The sequence below is a fragment of the Impatiens glandulifera genome, chromosome 8 (genome assembly GCF_907164915.1).
Source record: "Impatiens glandulifera chromosome 8, dImpGla2.1, whole genome shotgun sequence".
Classification (NCBI taxonomy): domain Eukaryota; kingdom Viridiplantae; phylum Streptophyta; class Magnoliopsida; order Ericales; family Balsaminaceae; genus Impatiens; species Impatiens glandulifera.
In genome coordinates this window covers 34,485,751-34,508,305 of record NC_061869.1, presented here as the reverse complement: position 1 = coordinate 34,508,305, position 22,555 = coordinate 34,485,751, and positions in this window count along the sequence as shown.

The window sequence follows — 22,555 nt, the reverse complement described above, 5'->3', positions numbered from 1 at the left end:
AATTTAGAATTAAGAATTAAGCATTAAGAATTAAGCATTAAGCATTAAGCATTAAGCATTAAGCATTAAGCATTAAGCATTAAGCATTAAACATTAAGCATTAAGCATTAAGCATTAAGCATTAAGCATTAAGCATTAAGCATTAAGCATTAAGCATTAAGCATTAAGCATTAAACAATAAGCATTAAGCATTAAGCATTAAGCATTAAGCATTAAGCATTAAGCATTAAGCATTAAGCATTAAGCATTAAGCATTAAGCATTAAGCATTAAGCATTAAGCATTAAGCATTAAGCATTAAGCATTAAGCATTAAGCATTAAGCATTAAGCATTAAGCATTAAGCATTAAGCATTAAGCATTAAGCATTAAGCATTAAGCATTAAGCATTAAGCATTAAGCATTAAGCATTAAGCATTAAGCATTAAGCATTAAGCATTAAGCATTAAGCATTAAGCATTAAGCATTAAGCATTAAGCATTAAGCATTAAGCATTAAGCATTAAGCATTAAGCATTAAGCATTAAGCATTAAGCATTAAGCATTAAGCATTAAGCATTAAGCATTAAGCATTAAGCATTAAGCATTAAGCATTAAGCATTAAGCATTAAGCATTAAGCATTAAGCATTAAGCATTAAGCATTAAGCATTAAGCATTAAGCATTAATCATTAAGCATTAATCATTAAGCATGAAGCATGAAGCATGAAGCATGAAGCATTAAGCATTAAGCCTTAAGCATTAAGCATTAATCATTAATCATTAAGCATTGAGCCTTGTGCATTAAGCATTAGGCATTAAGCATTAATAAGTAAGAATTAAGCATTCAACATCAAGCAGCAAGCATCAAGCATCAAGCATCAATCATCAAATAACAAGCAACAAACATCAAGCATTAAGAAAAAAGCAAAAAGAAAAAAGCTACAAGCAACAAACAACAAACAACAATCCACAAGCAACAAGTATCAAACATCAAGCAACAAGCATCAATCATCGAACATTATGCATCAAGCATGAACAAATAAACATTCAGTATAAAGCATTAAGCATTAAGCATTAAGCATTAACCGTTAAACATCAAACATTAATTATCAAGAATCAAGAATCAAGAACAAGCAAAAAGCATCTAACCTCAAGCATCAAGTATCAAGCATAACATCAAACATCAATCATCAAGCATCAAGCATCAAGCATTAAACATCAAGCATTAAGCATTAAGCATTAAGTAATAAGAATTAAGTATTAAGCATTAAGCATTAACTATTAAGCATTAAGCATTAAGCATTTATCATCAAGTATTTAGAATCAATAATCAACCATCAATCATCAACCATCAAGCATTAAGTATTAAACATTAAGAATTAAGAATTAAGAATGAAGCATCAAGAAACAACCAATAAGTAACAAGCAATAAGAAACAGAGTAAGCATCAGTAATCAACCATTAAGCATCAAACATCAATAACTAAACATTAAGTATTATGCATCAAGAAACAAATGTCAAGCATCAAGAAATAAACATTTAAGCATCAAACAACTAATAAAAATCATCAACAATCAAATATTAAGCATAAGCATCAAGGAACTATCATAAATCATAAAGCATTAAACATTAAGCATTAAGCATTAAACATTAACCATTAACCATTAACCATTAATCATTAGAGTAATTATAGGAAGCATGAAAAAACATGACAGGAATGTATAGGGAATGCATTAAACATTAACCATTAACCATTAATCATTAGAGTAATTATGGATTGAAAATTTAATATGAGAGAAAATTTTCAGATTTTCTGTCCAATTAAAAAGTGACACTTCATTCCCTATGCATTCCTGTTAAGTTTTTTCCCGCTCCCTATCATTACTCTAATCATTAACCATTAAAAATTAAGAATTCAGCATTAAGAATTAAGCATTTAACATTAAGAATTAAGCATTGAGCTTTGAGCATAGAGTATTGAGCATAGAGCATTGAGAATTGAGCATTGAGCATTGAGCATTGAGCATTGAGCATTGAGCATTGAGCATTGAGCATTGAGCATTGACATTGAGCATTGAGCATTGAGCATTGAGCATTGAGCATTGAGCATTGAGCATTGGGCATTGAGCATTGAGCATTGAGCATTGAACATTAAGCATTAAGCATTAAGCATTAAACATTAAGCATTAAGCATTAAGAATTAAGCATTAAGCATTAAGCATTAAGCATTAAGCATTAAGCATTAAGCATTAAGCATTAAGCATTAAGAATTAAGAATTAAGAATTAAGAATTAAGAATTAAGCATTAAGCATTATTCATTAAGCATTAAACATTAAGCATTAAGCATTAAGCATTAAGCATTAAGCATTAAGCATTAAGCATTAAGAATTAAGAATTAAGAATTAATAATTAAGCATTATTCATTAAGCATTAAACATTAAGCATTAAGCATTAAGCATTAAGCATTAAGCATTAAGCATTAAGCATTAAGCATTAAGCATTAAGCTTTGAGCATTGAGCATTGAGCATTGAGCATTGCGCATTGAGCATTGAGCATTGAGCATTGAGCATTGAGCATTGAGCATTGAACTTTGAGCATTGAGCATTGAGCATTGAGCATTGAGCATTGAGCATTGAGCATTGAGCATTGAGCATTGAGCATTGAGCATTGAGCATTGAGCATTGAGCATTAAGCATTGAGCATTGAACATTAAGCATTAAGAATTAATCATTAAGCATTAAGAATTAAGTATTTAATATCCAGCAATAAGCATCAAGCATCATGTAACGTGTTGGGTCAAATTATTTTGACTAAAGGTCAATCTATTCTAACTAACGGAATTTTGATGATGAGTTTGTATAAAATTAAATAAGAAAGAAACTAAGTTATCTAATTGTTTTTGTGCAGGTGCATCAAAAAACGTGCTAAATTAGACTTAGTCTGAATGAGGTTCATTAGACTTACCGACTATTAGACGCATTGAGTTAGACGTGCAGTCTAACATATACGTAGTTAGACGTGTAGTCTAACAGATGCATAGTTAGACGTGCAGTCTAACTGATACGTAGTTAGACGTGTAGTCTAACAGACGTAGTTAGACATGTAGTCTAACAGACACGTAGTTAGATGTGCAGTCTAACAGACACTTAGTTAGGCGTGCAATCTAACATACATGTAGTTAGACGTGTAGTCTAACAGACACGTAGTTAGATGTGCAGTCTAAAAGACACGTAGTTAGACGTTCATTCTAACAGACATGTAGTTAGACGTGCAGTCTAACAGACACGTAGTTAGACGTGTAGTCTAATAGACACGTAGTTAGACGTGCAGTCTAACAGATACATAGTTAAACGTGCAGTCTAACAGGCGTAGTTAGACGTGCAGTCTAAAAAATACGTTGTTTGATGTGCAGTCTAACAGATACGTAGTTAGACGTGCAGTCTAAAAGACGTAGTTAGACGTGTAGTCTAACAAGCGTAGTTAGACATGTAGTCTAATAGATGAAAGTTAGACGTAAAGTCTAACTCCTTCAGATTAGTCTGAAGGGACTCATTGTTAGACATGTCGTCTAACTCCATTAGACTTGGTGGTCTAATGGATCCTGATATTAGACGGGGACGTCTAACTTCATTAGACTTTGCTTCAGCAATTGCTTGAAGCTAGCATCCGTCTACCCACGATCAACTAGCTATATGCTACTCCTGCTCCACTATTCCGTGCAGATAAGTACGACAGCCAGTTACATCCAATGAATTAATGCCACATAAGTAAATATTCTTCCCACTACTTGTTTCTTGCAGGACAATCCTAGAAGAATATCCGGCGCACTACTAGATTGGTACGGCCACGATCATGGTGCTCAGTGTCTACTGTACATGTGTACTATGGAGGCTCTCCAATGGGTATTCTCTACGTGTCATTATAGAAGATTCAACCGTTAGTACCTGCTCTCTATTTAAGGATCCTAAAGGACAACGGACGAACTGCTAGACACTTGATACGAAAACTTGCTTGCTGAGCTTACAATCTCACAAATTGTTTTCTTCCTTTACTGTGTTTGTACATCAAGAAAGAGATAGAATCAAAGTATTGTCTAGATGAGTGATATTCTTAAATATACTGTAAGTTGAACAGAGTTTGTTCTGTTCAATAGTGAACTAGCCTGGCAACTGTATTTATTCTAAGAAAAGTATAGTGAATCCTTCTGTTGGTTGGAAGAAGGGGTGACGTAGGAGAGTATTGCTCCGAACATCCATAAACAACTCTTTGTGTCATTTACATTATGTCATCTTTTCCTTCATCGGTTATTAGCTTCAAACCTAAGCAAACGTTTCCGCACTTGAATCGTTCAAGTGTTTGCAAAGGTTTATGAAGAATAGAAAGTGACACAAATCCCTAACAAGATTTCTATCAAACCGTTTTTGTACGAAGTTGTCATCAATAGCTAGACTTATGTCTCTATTGGTGTCACTGATCCTTTCAAATTGTATTAGAGCTCCGTTTCTATTCTCAAGCTATCACCAAGAATGACGACCATAACTAAATATGACAGTGCTACCGCAATCCCCACATTCTTAAGAGAAAACTATATCGTTTGGAAGAAGAGAGTTCGTGCTCATCTTTCTTCTCTTGATGACGATATGTGGAGTGTTATCACAGATGGTCCCATCAAGATTTATTAGGAGAAATCCGAATAGACTAGTGAAGACAAGAGAAGAACAACCTCAACAACATTGCATTAGACGTTTTGTATAGATCTCTTGATGACAGTATGTTCAACTACATCATCGAGTGTGATACTGCCAAGGAGATCTGGGACAGACTTACCCAACTGTCTGAGGGCAATGAGCAAACAAAAGAGAACTAGATTATGGTTGCCACTCAACAGTTCGACAATTTCAAAAGGCGTCTCGAAGAAACGGTTAATGAGTTCAACGCAAGGTTCAACCAAATTGTCTCCACTCTATCTATTCTTGGCAAGACCTATAATAATATGGAGCTTGCTATTAAGGTCATGCGTACTCTTCCAAAGGAATGGGACATAATGATAATGGCTATGAGGGAATCCAAAGACCTCAACAAGATCATGCTCTTCGATCTTTTTGCTGATCTCAAGGCCTATGAGTTCGAGTTGAACTCAAGGATTGAAGAAGATCAATCCACATCTATTATCATTGTCAAAGCTTTGGTGACTGCTGAAGAGTCACCTGCTGCTCATGATGTGAATACAGTTGTCCAGCAGCTCAGCAGCGAATCCATGTCTCTCTTCGTGAAGAAGTTTGGCGACTTTATGAAGAAGAGAAACTCTAAATCAAGCACTTCAAATTCTAATGATAATAAGAAATCCAAAGCTAATATTAAGTGTTATAATTGTGGCATTCTAGGTCATTACCAATCGGAATGTCAGAAGACGATGCGTGATGAGAAGAAAAAGGACAAAGAAAAGGAGCTAAAGGCCCTTATGACAGGAGACGAGAAGAACAGACGAAACTATAGTGACTCTTACTTCTCATCCAGCGACAGTGACGAAGACAAGGTTTCTTGCTTCATGGCAAGAGAAGAAGAAGAAACTCAGGAAACTGAGGTGATACAGGAAAGTTGCATGAAGGAAGCATGGAGCATACTCTTATGAGTATATATTTTAGGAGATCAACAATGGCCTTTGCCATTCCAGAAGACTAATTCTTTTATGTTTTAAAAATATTTTGGATCTTAAGGACCTCAAAACATTTATTTATTAATTTTGTACATGCACAAAATGAGAGGGAAAAAATTATTATGAAAATAAAGATACACGCAGACAAAATACTTTAATCAGTCTATTAAATGAGGTCGTCTAAAAGAAAAAGCATGTACTTAGACGGATTTTTACTTACACTCTATGCATCTAAGTATATGTGTCTTGGTTAATAACTTGTGCGGTTAGACGATGACGTCTAATAAACGTTTAGACGTTTATAAGACAAGAGTAATTGGATGCTCACGTCTAACCAAATACACATCTAATACGTGTTGTTCATGTGTAATTAGACGTCTACATCTAATATACATTAGACGTTTATGATACTCGTGAATAGAGGCCTGCGTTTAATAGACCCATGCGTCTAGTAGATGTTTAGATCTCATAGATTGAAGAAGTAAGAAAAACGTCTAACTACATGGGTATTAGACTTATCAAGGATAGTTGTCCCACATGCTGTGACATCTAATTTTCCCACTCAAACATAAAATAGTCATCTTCAAATAACACGAAGACACGTGTCTTTCAAGTTTAGAGAGAATGACTAATATACCCCCAAAATTAATGATGACTCTTTGGAAAGGGTGTCTAATATTAATTGATGGGTCCTACCCCTAGAAAAAGTGACGGTTAATCCATGCAACTCTTGGAAATCTATATAAGGACATTCTGCATGAGATTGAAAAGCTTTTTCTCTCTCAAATCTCTCAAGAACCCTAGATTTCTTCGATCTTCTCTCTAAAAACCCTTGTTCATCTTGTGTATGTTCGTCTTCTTTCAAAAATGGGCAATAAGAGAATCACCCTTGGACATTGTACTTTGCAGGTAGATTTTCCTTCTGTCTATACGTTCGATCAGCAAGATGTGGTCGATATGTTCAGATCTTTGGAATATTCCGGTCTCGGGAAGTATATCGGCGTGTCGTTCATATTTTACGAGAAGGAAGTCCTGGAGTTCATTAAATCGGCGACTATGGTTGGCGATTCTATCACTACAATGGTAAAAAATACAGAAATTTCCTTCAACAAAGCGTCCTATGCGGACTTCTTCGAACTTCCATCGGAGGGCCACACGTTCAACCTAAATCTCCCATCAGAAATCACTGCGGAAATGAAGACTTCTTTCTCAGCCGATGGTTCAGAAATCAGCTTAAACGGGAGTAAAAAGGTTCTTAAACCCCATTTTATCATGTTAAATGATGTTGTTGCTAAAGTTCTTCAAGGGGGGGCGGGATCGTTTCATCTTTATAGTCAAGATCGTTTTTACTATATTACGGCCATTTCCAAAGGGATTCAGGTCAACTGGGCCTCAGCGTTGTTCCTGAACCTGTGCGCGACGATTGACCCCAAGAATAGAGAAAGTGTGAGCTTTGCTGCTCAACTTAGCAGAATGTTGGAACACTTAGGGGTCCTTATGGGGGATTCTGAGCCGATTAACTCTTGTCGGGTGTTCAACGTCTTCATTGTTGCCAACACTCTTGTTCGAATGAAGAACACCAAGGAGTCCTTATCTGGAGCATCAAGCCAACAGACGGGTGGAAGATCCGTTACTCGTTCCAAACAACTGGCGACTTATATTTTTTCGACAGGAGCAAAAAGAACAAGAACCATGAATGAATTAGAGGCTAATTATACTAGTCAGAAAAGTTGTTCGAAGAATGATTTTTGAATAGTTGATTCCAAAGTTAAGCAAGGTCCCTCCGCACTTGCTGCAATTCTGATGTCTCCCCTGTCTCCTTCCACGAGCCAGTTGAGAAAACCTACAAAGTCCTCAGTTTCAAGAGGAGAAAAATCAAAAGCGCCAAGGGCGTCTACGTCTTCGAAAGTCTCATCCAAGGTAACCCCTACTCAATCTAAGGCCGAAGTCCCTAAGTTCAATGTTCCTGTATTGAAACAAGATTTGTCTGTTTCTGTTCCCATAGTGGAACTTGCTGTCGGGCCAACTATTGAGCCAGTTGGTCCAAATATTGAAAATTTTGACAGGATTCCATCTCCTATTCGTCAACCTGATTCAGTAGCTGCTAAAGCTACAGTTTCTGTCAAACTAGAGCAAGGTGTTGTTCTTACCCTTTCTGCTAGTGCTATATCTAAAAAATATATTTCTTTGCAAATTGAAGAGCCCCCTGTACCCAAACTAGTTCAAGTAGAGTCTGTAGTGATTGGAAAGATTGTCCAGTCTAAAGCCACGCCTGGGCTTTTTTCTAGACCTCTTTCTGCTCACGAGGTAAAGCGAGCCACTAGAAAAGTTGTTGGAATAATAATTGGGGAACCAAGGCCGACTCCAAAACTTATTGAGGTTATTGGAAAAGGCAAGGCAATTGCAGCCTACTCGAATGAGGAGATTTCGGAGGCAACATGCATCGTTAACCTAATGATGGATCAGGCCAAAGTAAAGGCCACTGAGAAGATCAAGATATTTGATACTTGGCTCATAAACAGAATATCCATTAGGTATGATAAGGTCATCAAGGTAAAAAGACATAAGCAGTCAATGGTTGAAGTTGGTCAACGTTGAAAAGAGAGTCCTGAAATGGGCTAAAACTTCGGAGGTTTATGAAGCTCTAAAAAGAAAAGAGTTGGTCGAAGCCAATCTGAGAGGTCGGGCTCTCTTTTCGATCCTCCAAGCCAGAAAAGCCAACTTCAATCCTTTGGAAAGGAATGTTGATGCAGAGGAGAAGGCTCTAAAAAGACTTGATGAAATAATGCAGGACTACATCTCTATCGTTCTCAAGTACGTTCATGAAGCAAATTGCTCTGGGAATCCTTTCGGAAACCCTTCAGATGAAGATGAACCTATGCAACTATCCGATGATTGTAATTTTGCTCCTCCGGAAGATGAGCAAGCTGTTGCTCTTCTCATTGAACTGAGAAACCTTTCTGTTGAAGAAAAACGTTTAATGGCTCAACCCAGAGTTGAACAAATTGTGGAACCAGTTCAACCCGATCATATAATTGAAGAAGAAGTTGATATGGAACATTTTCAAACTATTGTAACCCAAGAAGAAGAAGTACTGGAATCCCTTGTTCTCAAATTAGAGGCATCTCTAGAGAAGGAGGCTGAAGTCAGTCATCCCATCGAAGCACGGTCTAGGGGAGAACCCTGAAAAGACAAGGAATCTGATAAGAGTTCTTCATATGAAGGGGAACCAGATAACAATGACATGTCCTCCAAAAGTTCTAAAGATTCTCCACAACCAACCTAGTTGATTACGGCTGTGAATATTCATGATAACGTTGTTGACCTTCCTCATCATTCAGACGGTACGTCTGATCAAATTCACAAGGTATGTAAAGATATTCTGGGTGATGAAGAAGAGATAAAGTCTAAAAGTGATTCAGAGAAGGATGAACCAGAGCAGTCTTTGCGGGTTCACACTCATTTCAGTCTCATTCGGACCGCTCCATCAGATTCTTAAGAAGTCTCAATAAATGAAGGAACATCTTCTATTGGTGCAAAGCTTATGAAGTCAGTGACAACAATTATGGGCACCCTTCAGAAGACTGTTGCGGAAATGCAATCCAACATGGTGAAGATTATGAAGACTCAGAAATTAAACAAGAAGGAAGCCATAGTATATTCGTTGGATCGTGGCATACCAGTTTGTACTGGAGAATATTGAGTACGTGGCACTTGAGCGGTTACAACTTGATAAATAGTCTGGGATATGGCTGATAACAGATGCTGCTTATGGGCTAAGCAAAAGGGTGAACGCTTCTTCAGACGGCTGCTGAAGCAACGCGTCTGTTTGAGCACTTCTTCAGACTATAACTCTGACGTCTACTTGCGCACTACTTCAGACTAACACGTATGATGTAGTTCAAACGACGTCTGCTCGTGCACTGATGAAGTTCAGACAATGTATGCTTGCGCACTACTTCAGACTAACACGTCTGATGTGGTTCAGACAATGTTTTCTTGCACACTTCTTCAGACTAACACGTCTGATGTAGTTTAGACGATGTATGATCGCGTATTTCTTCAAACTACAAGTGTGATGAAGTTCAGATGACGTTTGCTAGCGCACTACTTCAGACTAACGCGTCTAATGTAGTTCAGCTGACGTCTTCTCGCACACTTCTTAAGACTACACGTCTAATTATGTTCAGACGACGTCTACTCATGCACATCTTCAGACTACACGTATGATGAAGTTCAGATTACGTCTGCTCGAGCACTTCTTCAAACTACGCGTCTGATTAAGTTCAGACTTCGTCTGCTCGCGCTTGCTTCAGACCACGTGTTAAGACATACGTCTTTTTGAGTTGTACTTGCGCAAAGACAATTTTCACAACTTAGTTTTGTTCAGACCACATTATTAAAACTATGTCATACTTATTCTCTTAAGTTTATTAATTAATTATTTCTCTTTTAATTAATTTTATCTTTTCTATATTTAACTTAATATAAAAATTTCCCCCTTTTTGATTATGTTAAAACTAAGTAAAAAACTTAAGTAAGAACGCGATCTAAAAAATTAACCAATATATTTATAATTATAAAAATACATAAGGTAGTTTAAGATTCCCTCCCTTTTAATAATGATCACCGAGTACAAGTTGTTGTAGTTGACCTCCTCCTCCTCCTCGACTTCCACCCCCACCGCTGTGGTCACCTCCACGACAACCTCCTCGAAATGTTTGACAACTGCCACGACCACCTTGGAATGGCTTCTTCTTAGAGCGAGTGACGCGAGTAGGTGTACTTCCTTGATTGTTATCATCCCCCATTTTAATATAATCAGGGTCAGCAACAACAAGGGCTTTGGCTTTAGTAGCTTCGGCAATTGTATATTCTTCAACTGGACGCGTCGAGCGACCGCGTTAGCATCTTCAATTCGCTCTACTTCCGTTGTCTTGAGGGATTTGGCAATTTAGATCATCTGAAGAGTGAGGGATTCAATCGAAGACTTTGTCTCATTATGAAGATCAAGATTGAGAGGCTTGGTCTTGTCATGAATGTAATTGCTTTGTGTGATTAGAAATTTTTTCATTCTTCTTATTTGAGTGTGGAGTATCGCTACGTCATGCGTAGTCTTCAACAGATCTTTATTTGTACTCCCTTGAGTCGAAGCTAAGTTGGCAATCGCTGAGGAGTTCACCACATATTTCTTTTCAAGATTTTCAAGCCTACTTGAAATGGAATGGAAGCTCTATTGCGTCGGAGAAAGATCTTCCAAGATTATCTTGCCGAGATCCACAGTTCCTAGAGAGGCCTCCTTAGAAGAAGAGGGAGCATAGGATACAATATTGGATTCGGCTGGAATAGAGCGAATATGATTGGGATGAAGACTTATTTGAATGGATTGCTCTAGTTTCTTTTCTGGAGAGTATGTCTGAGGCACATTGATCAACGCCATGGATTCACCTCCATTTCCTAGGATTACATCGTATAGATCCTTGACAAGACCCGAAATCTCAATGGTATGGAGGGATACACTAGAATGAAATTTAGGGTGAGAAGACTGCCTTCCTCCAAATGAGATCTCCACAACATTTGCTTCAGACGCCCTCTTAGAAATGGGGTTTGAGGGCTACTCGGTCCCTTTAGATGTCTACTCAGATGAGGAAGAAGAGGACTTAGCAACTTTAGCTTCAGACGCCCTCTTGGAACATACATGTTCCCTCTCAGCAAACTGGGTCTTCTCTTGTTCAAGCAGATTCGAAGGTTCCCCCTCAACAGACGGGGTTTGCTCTTATTCGGACGTGGGGGAGAAACTTCGGGCGTTTCCTTCTGAGAAGACAGGGGTTTCTGCTCAGACGCTAGAGCAATTTCCATCTGATCAACTGAGCAATGAGCAAAGAACCGCCTTTCTTCAAAAGACGATTGTTGCTGCCCAATGACGTGAAAAGTCGCCTTCTCTTTAACCACCGAAAGTAGCTTATGAACCGTAGAGATAGGATTCGGCTCACCTTCAACGAATGGAATCTCCTCAATAAATGACATTTGTTTCGACCCATCTAAGTAGTTCATATTGGCTTGAGATGCCTTATTCCGAAGAGCATCGGAATGAGACGACTCAGTTCCATCGACGAATTTGAGAGTCATTGAGTAGTGCGATTCCAGGATAAGTTTAAGATGATGAATAACCTCCAAGTCAGTTTGAGTTGTTCGGTCCAAAAGATTGAAATTTTGTTCCCTTTGGCAAAAGATGGGGAAGAGAGCACGCCCTCTTGCATTGGCTGCATCGAGCTCTCTTCTCTTGAGAGCCTCGTTCACATATTGAGTCTTCGTCCAAGAGAGGATTGACTTCTCCATTTTAAGCAGCTCCTTCCACTATTTTGCCATATTCTTTCTATTGATAACATCACTGAAGTTCGTGTGGAGCTTGGTGCTTATCCATTTATCGATAAAATCGATTTTAACAAATGTCTTATCCTCAACATCCTCCAGGATGAGGTCGATCGTTTGAGTGGCTTCAGACGATAGTTTGGGATTTCTTCGGCTATGTCTTTTCTTTTTCCTAAAACTTCGACAGGTTTGGAATCAGGAACAGGTTCTCTAAATGAGATTCTCATAGCCCCTCGGGCTGCTCTAAGCATAGAAAATGGAGAAATGTTCTTCAAAAACACATTTTATGAAAAAACAGCAGCAAGACTAGAAATTTCTTCAGCATTAATAGTATTAGACGCAGACACAACCTCCTCCTCTGCTACAGACACATCATGACCACCCGCTTCAGTAGCCACTAGTTTGGCAAGGAAGATAACATTGTCTTCCCCCTAATTCTTCTCAACAGTTTGACGAGCTGTTTTAGTAGTTGGTTCAGCATCATGTTCTACATTAGGAACCTCAATAATAAAGGGTTGTACGGCCAAATTAGGAGTGATGTTTACCTTGGAGGTCGTATGAACAACAAGGGACACCTTCGTCTGACCAGTAGGATTAACAAGTGTTTTCTGACTAGAAGCTGGAACAAACGTCGTCTGACCAGAAGCTAGAGTAGACGCCTCAGCCAACACCTTGAATTGTTTGGCCAGAACATTGGTTAGTGGAGATGGTGGGGCAGAGAATGGAGGAATAGTAGCAACAGGGGATTCCTATGTTCTTGCCCTCTTTAGATTTGAGTAAACTTCTCTAGTTTCTCCAATGGGTGTCCGTTTCTGGATAGAGGAACTAGCAGCAGACTCCATGGCCAACATCTTCGTTCTCTTCGAAGGGGTCTTACGAACGAAGGTCGTAGGACGCTTGGACCGAGTGGTCGGATGACCACTCGTCTGTTGAGCAGTAGATTCAGATTTAGATTCCTTGATGATCTTCATTCGCACAATGTAGCTACTGATAGTGGAACTCATCATTATTATGCATTCATTAACGACAATACCTTTGCCCAAGGGCACCTGCAAATGCTCCAAATACTAGTCGAGTTGGACTGAAAAGCCCACATTCTGCTTGCTAAGAAGAGAAACCATATGTTAAAGAATAGAGAAAAGAACTGACCCCGAGTTGGCATTCATCCTTGTGGTTATTTCCACCATCATTTCGAACGTGTCTTGGGTGTAGGCATCGAACGACCTTACTTTCCCTTGAATAGATTTAACGATAATATCATTCAGAACACAAAACAGATACTTGAGGAACTTCTTCTTCCCGTTGATGTTCACCAAACCACTGATGTCTGAGAATAAGGTTTGCATCTCTGAGGTAACCTCAGTAAGAAACACATCAGCAAACGTGTGAGCTTCCGTCGGAAACCTAAAGAACTCAGCGAAGGAGGCTTCGGATAAGAATATTTCGGCACCCTTCACTGTTTTCGAAATAGAGTCACCAACAATCTTTCCATAAGTAAAGAACTCGCGTACCTCCGATTCGTGAAGGATGAATGGGCCTCCAATAAACCTCCTAAGGTCAGACGCCTCTAGAGATTTAAAACATAGTCACCATCACCATCAATTCATGCTCATACACGGAGTCGAAATCCACCTGCACTATGTTTTGAGCAAAGAGAACAATCTTCTTAGTCATCTTTAGGGTTTAGAGAACAATGAAGAATAAGATAAATTTCTAAAGAGAAGGCAGAGTGGAATAAGGTTTAGGGTTTTATAAAAGTCTCAATAGAATGTAAAATATTTTTAGGCATGCAAGGAACACATAAATAGATTTGAACGACCACGTCTCCCAAAGAACATCATTAAAATAAGTCATCATTAAATTAAACGTTTTCCCAAACACCATCATTAATAGACGTCACTTAAATTAAAACGTTTCCCATAAAGGCCATCAATTAAAGATGTCATTTAAAAATTATCATAAAGTTATAATTAATTTAATAAACGTGCGGTAATGAACCGTCAGGTGTATTAATTAAAATTTTAACATTGATAGACACGCGTCTTCATGTTATTCGATATTTAGAGATATTTAAAAAATTTATATTATCTCAAAATATTTCCCTCCAAATATTTCGAAATACGACTGTTTATTGTTTGAGTGGGAAAAGTACAGGAATAGGGCATAACAAGTAAGACAGTTGTCCCACTCGTCTAAAGATGAGACGTCTGAAGATACACATAGACAGACGAATGTCTATGTTATCAGCATACCTTGCGTTTAATCTTAGTAAGACGCATGTTCAGAATGCGTCTGTTGACGCATAACAATAGTCTAGTCAGCAGATGTCTACTTCACATTTATACGTCTGGCCACGCTTAAATTACAAGCTTCTTAAGAATAACTCGTTTGATACATGGTTTCTTCAGACGACTAATCTGATCAGTCTAATTTGAGACATCTGTTTTAACACGTCTATCTAGTCAAATTAACAACAAATTTCCCCCTCAATTTGTGCATACTTAATTAAATTAATTTAGATCTAAAAGACCCAAAACATTTGTAAAGTAGGAAACATAGTCTCGGGGAGTAGCTTCGTGAAGACGTATGCCACTTGTTGATCTGTTGGAACATATTCCAGCCGAATATGCTTCTAATTGACATGCTCCTAGATGAAATGGTGTCGGATGTCGATATGCTTGGTTCTGGAATACAACACGTGGTTGTACGTTATGGAAATTAAGTTGATGTTGTCATAGAAGATCGGAGACTCGTTTTCCTAGATGTCGTAATCTCTCAGCTGGTGTTGAACCCACAATAGTTGAGAGCAGCAACTTCCTACATCAAGGTATTCGGCCTTTGTTATAGACGTTGCGACAGACGCCTACTTCTTGCTGAACCAAGAGATCATACAACCACCAAGGAACTGACAAGTCCCACTGGTACTCTTCTGATCGATCTTGTAGCCTGCATAATCTGCATCAGAATAGCTAATTAAATTGAAAATAGAATCCTTCGGATACCATAGTCCGACATTTTAAGTTCCCTTTAAATATTTCAAAATACATTTAGCAACAATATAATGAGATTGTTTAAGGTTAGCCTGTTATCTTCCACAGATGCCGACAACAAATATGATGTATGGCCGGCTGGTAGTAAGATAGAGAAGAGATCCGATGATTCCACTATAGGTAGTGTTAGATAAAATAAGACCGGTTCAAATAAACCTAACTTAAATAAACTTTCCATGTAGGAACAAGGAACCGGACCGGATAAACCAAAAGAACCGGCTAAGAAAACCAACCGGTCAAGCTACTAAACCGACCAAGAATACTCGAAACCTGACCGCACAAAGAAAGGATTAGCCAAAGCAAAACCAGAAACATCAAACAGCCGATCAGCCACAAGGCAGAGGAATAACCGGAAGAAGTCCGGTTACATCACTCATACCAAAAGCCATTCGGCTAAGTCAAGCGGTCGACCAGTACAAGAAGACAATTTGGGTATTTGTTGAGAATGATACCAAAGGAACAGACTGAATACTTCCATATCCATGCAAGTCTAAGGCAAAGACTGTAGGCTGCAGAAGACAGTACTACCGGATCCTTTCACTTCAGGATAAGCCAGAAAGGAAATCTTCGAAGTACAGACAACTGTCCAACAGACAGTGTCTACATTGAGTAAAAGACAAACCCAGCAGGTTTGTCTTACAAACCGGAAGAACAGACCGCCAGGTCTGAGACAGAATACCAGGTCTAAGGAAACGACCGCAGGTCTGAATCTCTGAAACACTGAATCACTGCACCTCTGCTCAGCCAATCAGATTCAAGGCAGTGAAATATGACCGTTGGCATATTTCACCTATAAAAGGGGCAGTTGAAGAAGAGTAAATGCGGGACACTCAGTGAGACAAGTGAAGCGTTAAGAGCATTTACTACAAGTGATAAAATTGTGTTATTCTAAGAAAGCCTAAGTGCTAAAGTTAAAGTGTGTATTACAATTTCGGTGTAAATTGTAAGAGTATTATCGAGCAGGAAATAAGTCTCGATCGGATTGTACTTGTGTTCCTTAGTGAATATCCTTCTCGCGGTTTTGAGAGGAAGGGGTGACGTAGGAGTTTTATCTCCGAACATCCATAAAATCTGTCTTGTTATTTACTTTCTGCCGGCTTCATTATCTAACCGATTAACTCAACTACACCGCTCTAAACCGACTCTATACTAACCATACCGAATTTCCAGATTACCGAAACCGACCCACCATTCTTCAAATCTCCATTATCCGAAACCGGCCTTGTCCATCAAACAAGTGTGCTGCTTCAACTTGAAAGCAAACCTCTTCCGCGCTTGAACCTAGTTCAAGGGTTTGTGACAGGTTGTGAAGTATTGAAACCCCGGTGTTAATCTCTAACCGGATTAACCACCACCTTACGAGTGAGAACCGCTAACCGGTCCAACCCCCGGTCCTCCAGCGGCTACCTAGATCCTAACAATTGGTATCAGAGCAGTTAGTTTCAATACTCAAGCAAGCATGTTTCAGGATAGGCCCCCAATGCTAGAAGGTGATGACTTTGCCAACTGGAAGGCACGCATGCACCTGCACTTAATCACCCTGGATGATGAAATGGAGTCCATTCTGACCGAAGGACCGATATTTATTGATAAAGATAGAAAGGAATGGACGGCTGAAGATAGAAGGAGAAACAATATGGACAACCATGCAAGAAACCGGATCTCCAACAGCGTGGACAGAAACACATACTGCAAGATCAGAGATTGCAAAACTGCGAAGGAGACATGGAACACGGTTATCCAGATCTTTGAAGGAAATGAAAGAACAAAAGAAAACAAGATGATGGTGGCCACACAGAAGTTTGAGAGCATCAAGATGAAACCGGGAGAAACTATGAAGGAATACAGTGACCGGTTCACTGGTGTGTTAGATGAGCTAGCAACACTTGGAAAGAGGTATGACAATAAAGAGGTCATTATGAAAGCTTTGAGATCTCTTCCAAGTGCTTGGGACATAAAAACAATGGTAATGAGGGAATCAAAGAGCCTACGTAAGATGAAACTATACGATGTATTCGAAGATCTTAAGGCATACGAGTTCGAAATGAGATCTAGGACTGAAGAAGAAGTCTCGGCTTCGACATCAACCAGAGCACTAATTACATCTACGGAACCGGCTGCACTTGTACCTGCACCTGCACCGGCCCCTGCACCAGCACCTATCAGAACAGCCGAACAGTTTACTGAGAATGCCATGGCTATGCTTGCACAGAAGTTCGGGAGGTTCATGAAAAGAAACCAACCGACAAACAATTACTATGGTGATAAATCCAATGTAAGATGCTATAACTGTAACTGCATGGGACATTTTAAGTGGGAATGTAGGAAACCGAGGAGGGATACCCAGAAACCGGATTATCAAAAAGACCGAAACAATTATCAACAAACCAGTGAAGGAAGTGAGGTACCGAAAGCACTAATAGCCGACGATGGAGGAAGTCTGTGGGCTCACAGCGATAGTGATGATGAACTCACCTGCCTCATGGCAAATGAGGAACAGGTATTTGACTCTCCTTGCGACGAATTTACTAAAGATGAACTATACGATGCATTAAATGACATGGTAGAAGAATATAGGAACCTACTAGCCATGCTACCTAAGCACCTCCACATTAGAACCGATCCCATAGTACCCATTCTGACAGAACCAGAGGTACTCATTATAACCGAACCGGAAGTCGTACAACCTGATGATACCCACACTTTAGAAACCGAATTAGATCCTAAGACCGAACAATCCAGTGAACCGACTAGAGAATTAACCGAGGAAGAAAATGCCCGACTTCAATATAAGATGGCCGCATATAAGAGGTCTAGTGATATAGTAAAGAACATGAATAGACATTACAGACATCCTCGTTGCAAGTTTGGCCTAGGATACACGGAGAATAGCTCCAAAGACCGAAAACCCATAGAGAAAGCAAGGCTTACAAGAGGAAACCTTCCCTTTATAAAATTTCTTAAAAGCTCTTGGACCGCTGAAGAAGAGGAGACCGCATACTATAGGGAAGAAAAGCTAAAATACGACTATGTTGGTCCAACCGAATCATGGCTTGACCCTGTGAAAAGAAAAGCCGAAATCCTCAAACATATGAAAGACTTTCCTGAACCGCGTAGGTCAAACCATAGATCATCAAACCGAAGACCATCATCATTTAAGAACTTTGTAGAAAACCCGAGATACACGAGACCAAGTGTCAAAAAGACAGTTAAAACCCTAGCAAAGAAAACGGTCCGGTTTATCAAGGTTTGGATACCTAAGGGACTAATCGCATGTGGACCCAAGTAAATGTGGGTACCAAATAGTTGTAAATATGTACATTTTGCAGGATCCAAAGAAACGGCTAGGAAACTCTGAATGGTTCTTGGACAGCGGCTGCTCCAGGCACATGACCGGAAACAGCAATTTGTTAACCGACATCAGAACATCAACCGGTGCTCTAATCACCTTCGGTGACAACTCAAAAGGTAGAACTGTGGGCAAGGGTAAGATTGTCCATGGTAACCTAACCATTGATAATGTACTTTTAGTTGAAAACCTACGTTTTAATTTGCTAAGCATTAGTCAGATGTGTGATGCTGGATATACTGTAGAATTTCTTAAACATGCATGCTTAGTCAAGACCTCTCAAGGCATTGTACTACTAACCGGAAATAGGATAGGTAACATCTACAAGGTAGACTGGAAAACTAAAGTAGAATATCCTATATGCATGATAGCTAAGACTGATCAAACCTGGTTGTGGCATAAGAGACTAAACCACCTAAACATGAAAACTTTAAACTACATTCGAAGTGATAGAGGTACCGAATTTACAAATAGTACCCTAACTGCATATCTTGATGAATCCGGCATTAGACACGAGTTGTCTAGTGCTAGGACTCCTCAACAAAATGGCCTGGCCGAGAGAAGAAACCGGACTCTCAAGGAAGCCGCACGGTCCATGATAGCTGATTCCGGCATTGCTCAAAAATTTTGGGCTGAGGCTATCAACACTGCATGTTATACACAAAACCGGTCTTTAATAAATAGATTTCACAACAAAACACCGTATGAGGTTTATTTTAACAGAGTTCCCAAACTTAAGTACCTCAGGATTTTCGGTTGTAAGTGTTATATACATATAAATGGTAAGACCCAACTCACTACTTTTGATGCAAAAACCGATACCGGGATCATGCTAGGATACTCGGCAGTAAGTAAAGCATATAGAGTATATAATAATAGAACTGCAACCATGGAGGAAACAATTCACGTTGTTTTCGATGAATCGGTTGAAAGTAATACTGCTTCATGCTTTGATCTACACAACAGATTGGAAAATAACAATATTAATTCTGATAGTGAAGATGAGACTCTAGTCTTCAGGCGGTTTGTCCATGACCAAATGGGTAACATTGAAACCCAGCCGGATCAAGCTGTTCCACAACAGAAAGCTAACACTTCGGTCCAATCCGAGGAAGTCGGTCGGTCTGACAATCCTGTTCAGCCTACCGACATGTCTAACCTTGATCAAGTAAACGGTAATTTGGTAGACACTCCTGAACTGAATCTCAGAAGAAACAGCAAACATCCTCCTGAGTAAATTATAGGTGACCCTTCAGAACCTGTTCGAACTAGGGGTCAACTTCTGGAAGGATATTTTAATTCCGCTTTCATATCCCAGATTGAACCGAAAAGAATAGATGAAGCATTGTCAGATCCGGATTGGATCTTGGGAATGCAAGAAGAGCTAAACCAGTTCGAGAGTAGTAAAGTCTGGTACCTAGTTTCCAGACCGAAAGATCAATCGGTCATTGGACAAGATGGGTATTCAGAAATAAACTTAATGAGGACGGTTTGGTCACGAGGAACAAAGCCAGATTAGTGGCTCAAGGTTACAAACAGGAAGAAGGCATTGATTTTGAAGAATCATTTGCCCCTGTAGCTAGGATTGAAGCCATTAGGATTTTTCTAGCTTTTGCGGCTTTTAAAAACTTTAAGGTTTTTCAAATGGATGTTAAAAGTGCATTTCTGAACGGTGACCTACGTGAAGAAGTGTACGTTGAACAACCACCCGGTTTCAAAAGCGTCGCATTTCCAAACCATGTATACCGGCTAAATAAAGCTTTATACGGTCTAAAGCAAGCACCTAGAGCCTGGTATGATACACTAACCGCATTTTTATTACAACATGATTTCACCATCGGTTCGGTGGATAAAATACTGTTTAAATTTGAAAAGAAGGAACATATCCTACTCGTTCAAATTTATGTAGATGATATTATTTTCGGTTCCACTGATCCCAAGCTATGTGACAAATTCTCAAAAATGATGACTGACAAGTTTGAGATGAGTATGATGGGAGAATTAAGTTTCTTCCTAGGTATTCAGGTTAAACAACTCAAAGAAGGAACATTCATCTGTCAACCTAAATACACCAAGGAGCTTCTAAAGAAGTTCGGGATGGACACTTGCTCCTCGGCGGCTACTCCAATGAGCTCATCAATTAAATTGGACAGGGATGATGAGGGTCAATCGGTAGACCAGATTGCATACCGGGGGATGATCGGCTCTCTTCTATACCTAACAGCGAGTAGACCGGACATCCTGTTTGCAGTTGGTGTATGTGGGAGATTTCAAGCAAATCCAAAGCAATCCCATTACACAGCCGCAAAGAGGATACTAAAGTATCTAAAAGGCACACCTGACGTCGGTCTGTGGTATCCAAAGGATTCGTCCTTTAACCTAACGAGCTATTCAGATGCAGACTATGCAGGGTGTAAGATTGACAGGAAAAGCACGAGCGGTACGCGCCAATTTCTAGGTGACCGACTGGTGTCATGGCACAGCAAGAAACAGACATCGGTGGCCACATCAACCGCGGAGGCTGAATACTTGGCGGCCGGAAGTTGCTGTTCACAACTCCTCTGGATCCAACAACAGCTGAAGGACTTCGGTGTCATAGCCGAAGAATCCTCGATCTTCTGTGACAATACAAGTGCCATTGCAATCACCTACAACCCGGTTCTCTACTCCAGAACCAAGCATATCGACATAAGGCATCACTTCATCCGGGAGCATGTCACGCTGAAGCATATCCGGCTGGAATACGTATCGACCGATCAACAAGTAGCCGATATCTTCACGAAGCCTCTACATGAAGCTAATTTCTCTCAATTTAGACTTACTCTCGGCTTAACCGACATTAGCCAAATCCTTCCAAAGGATGCTTAAAGGGAAACCGGTTCAGACAGACAAAACCGGTAATTCTTCCTAAGCTGTTGAACTTCGAATCTTCAGGGTGTCTGTGGAAGAACCGCCCAGTTTATCAGATAGAGTAAACCGACCGGCTACTTGGTGCATGCACCAAATAACCGCATCGGGATGAACAACTGATACCTGACCGGTTCGGAAGAAGGCTATCCTAGATCATTTGGATTTCAAACAGAAGAGGAATGATTATCAGGGTTTAAGGATATCTGTTCTGAAACATTACCTTCTCAAAGTAAAACAGGTCGCGCCTAAAAAGACGTGAAGATCTTTTGATATCTTTCACAGTCCAGGCCTATGACCGACAACCTAGTCTGAAAAACTTGCCTATTTCATGCAATAACGTATACCCTGCGGTCAAAAGACATTATCTCATTCAATAGCTGGACAATAGGATAGCCCCCAAACCAGTACTTAAGGGAAACACACATTCACTAAAACATTCACAAGACAAAACACATCCTCTCACTAAGGCAACCATGTCTCAGTTCCCAAACATTCTTCAAGTTGATTTTGAATCTTGCTCCAGTACCGAGCATTATGAAGTATATAGGATGATTAAGGCTCTGGAAGATACTGGCCTTCAGTATTTTCTGGACGATAAGTAAACTGTCTACCCTGAATCCATTCTGGAGTTTTTCTATCATGCCAGAGTATTCAGGGGTACTCCTCATTTTGATACCCACATTCAATCCAAGGTTAGGGGTATTATCTTCGATTTCACCGAGCAGTACTTCGCTCGGTGCTTCAGTCTGCCCAAGAAAGGGCTCACAAACCTCAACCCACCGGCCAACATTAAGGCTGAGGTCTCCCTCTCTCTTGCCCGGTCGGATGAGCCTGTTGATGATCATGGCTCTAAGTCACACCTGAGGGCTGAATATCAGCTCCTCAACGATGTGATAGGTAGGGGCATCTTTGGAAGGGATGTTACCAACACCTACTGTGCCGCGACCTTCAACATGATGGCGGCCATTGTCACCAGCACGCCGGTCAACTGGTCCCGGGTGCTATTCGACGTTCTCATCTGGATGGTCGGCATTCGGTCGGTCGGGCTAGTTCCCCAAATAAGCAGCCTTCTCGTGGAACTTGGTGTTTCAACCTGTCCTGGCGAGGGTTTGAACCAAGCCCAGGTGCTAACCAGAGAGATAACCGACTCATTCTATGATCGGTTTGAGAGAGCCTGGAGGAGGAGGAACTTCAATCCCCCCCGTGAAGCCCCTTCCCGCGCACATTAAGTCATTCCT